This window comes from Saccostrea cucullata, unplaced genomic scaffold (assembly GCF_032062105.1).
Source record: "Saccostrea cucullata isolate Sc308-1 unplaced genomic scaffold, CSIRO_AGI_Scuc_v1 ctg2099, whole genome shotgun sequence".
In the NCBI taxonomy this organism is placed as follows: Eukaryota; Metazoa; Mollusca; class Bivalvia; order Ostreida; family Ostreidae; genus Saccostrea; species Saccostrea cuccullata.
In genome coordinates this window covers 162021-164215 of record NW_026921290.1, presented here as the reverse complement: position 1 = coordinate 164215, position 2195 = coordinate 162021, and positions in this window count along the sequence as shown.

The following is a 2195-nucleotide window of genomic DNA, read 5'->3' as shown; positions in this document are numbered from 1 at the left end:
TTGCAATGGCGGACAATTTCCTAAAAATAAACAAACTGTGTATGAATGTGGTACGTACAACCAAGGAAACTGTCCCTACTTCCGCCCCCAGATGCCTGCTCAGCAGCATCCCAGACCAGTGACATATCCCAATGCACAGCCCCAGTACCAAGAACAACCAGGCCCTCGTAAGTGCTTTCATTGTGGTCTTGATGATTGTTTTAACAGATATAGTTGCATAGCTTATAGTCATTGTTGCCAAATTTGTTCTAAATACAACCATTTTGAATCTGTGTTTTCATAATCCATCTAATCCATTTTTTGACCATTCATTTAATTTACAGTAGGAATTCATGCCTATGCATAACACGGATAGGCGCCTCGAAAATTCAAAATCTGCAGAAATTAATTTGGCAACAAATTTAGTTAGAAATACTGTTTCTGTTTTTATCAATGGTGTGAAAACAAATGCTTTAGTTGATACGGGTGCTTCTATTTCTGTTATCAGTGCTTCATTTTTAAGCAAAACATCTTTTGAAAACTCAGTGCTACAAAAACCAGATTATCATTTTGTCAATGGTGTAGGATGTCATTTGAAAGTGCTAGGAAAATTGAAATTACCTTTGTCTTTTAAAGGTGTGACATTGACCTTTCCAGTGCATGTAGTAGAGAGATTACCACATTCTTTGATTATTGGTCTTGACTTTTTACAAAAACATCAGGTGACCCTTAATCTAGCTGAAAATACTATGTCTTTTTACAATGATTCAGCAAATGTGTGTTTAATGAAATCGAGCTGTGGTTTAGTTAGAGTGGCAACTACAACAATTCTGCCACCCTTTTCTGAGAATCTTTTGTCTGTCAAGGTGTCTAAAAGATATTCAGGTGAAGAAGTGCTATTAGAGCCAGTACAAGATATTCAGAATCTACACATTTTGGGTGCTCAATGTCTTGTTAAAATCAAAAATGGTCAATCAGTCCTACAGGTGCTAAATCCCACAAGTCAAGAAATTAGGTTACCAAAAGGTAAGGTTATTGCTAGTGTTTCTGATTTTGACCCCAATGCAGTTTTTAATTTTGATGCATCAACTCCATCAGAACACAACACTGCACATGTCAACATTGTCAATACACAACAAAACACAAGTGACACAACACCACTCACTTCTGATCTCAGCAATTCTGATATAACCAGTGTTCAAAAACAAACATTGACACAATTTCTCAACAAAAACAGAGACATTTTTGCAACTGGTTATCATGAGTTGGGACAATGCAACATGTACATGCGTAAAATTGACACAGATCCACATGCAAAACCAGTCAAAATGCCATTCTATAGAACAACACCTTCAAACCATGCCGAGATCAACAGACAAGTTGAGGATCTCTTGAAAAATGACATTATTCAGGAGTCAAACAGTGACTGGCATTCATCCTGTCTTCTTGTCAAAAAGGCTTCAGGCGAATTTCGTTTGGTTACTGATTTTCGACGTTTGAACAAGATAACAAAACCAATGTCTTTTCCTCTCCCTCGCCTTGAGTGTGTTTTCGATACAATTGGTCAAAGTCGGGCTCAATACTTCTCTAGTCTTGATCTTCACAGTGCTTTTCTTCAAATTGGGATGCATCCAGACTCTAGGCACAAATCTGCTTTCATCACTCAAAGTGGTATTTATGAATATAAACGTATGCCATTTGGGTTGATGAATGCTCCAGTATCCTTTCAGATGGTCATGACTCAAGTTCTTAGAGGATTAACTTGGCGTCAATGTTTAATCTATCTTGACGACATTTTGGTTTTCTCTGAAACTTTTGAGGACCATTTGGCTTATCTTGATGCGATTTTTGCTCGCCTACGCAGAGCTAATCTTAAGCTTAAGCCAAGCAAGTGTGACTTTCTTGCTAAAGAAATCAATTGACTAATTGACTTCATCACCTTTCGGCTCTTTGAAAATGTAAGTAATCAGTGTCAAGCCTATCAAAGGAAATTGCCGACTTACCTGTAATGATTTTTGTAACAAGCTTCCTGATTGGTCAAGAGTTCAATTCCGAAGTAGAGTCCGGATAGATTGTGAATTTAGCAAATTCACTTTCTGTCTTGTGACTCTACAATAAACATCATTCAACTTTAATCGGAATTGTTTCTCTTTACCAATTTAGGTAAGCTTGTGTTTAATTTTTATTCAAATGTTAAGTTAAACTTTAATTTTGAT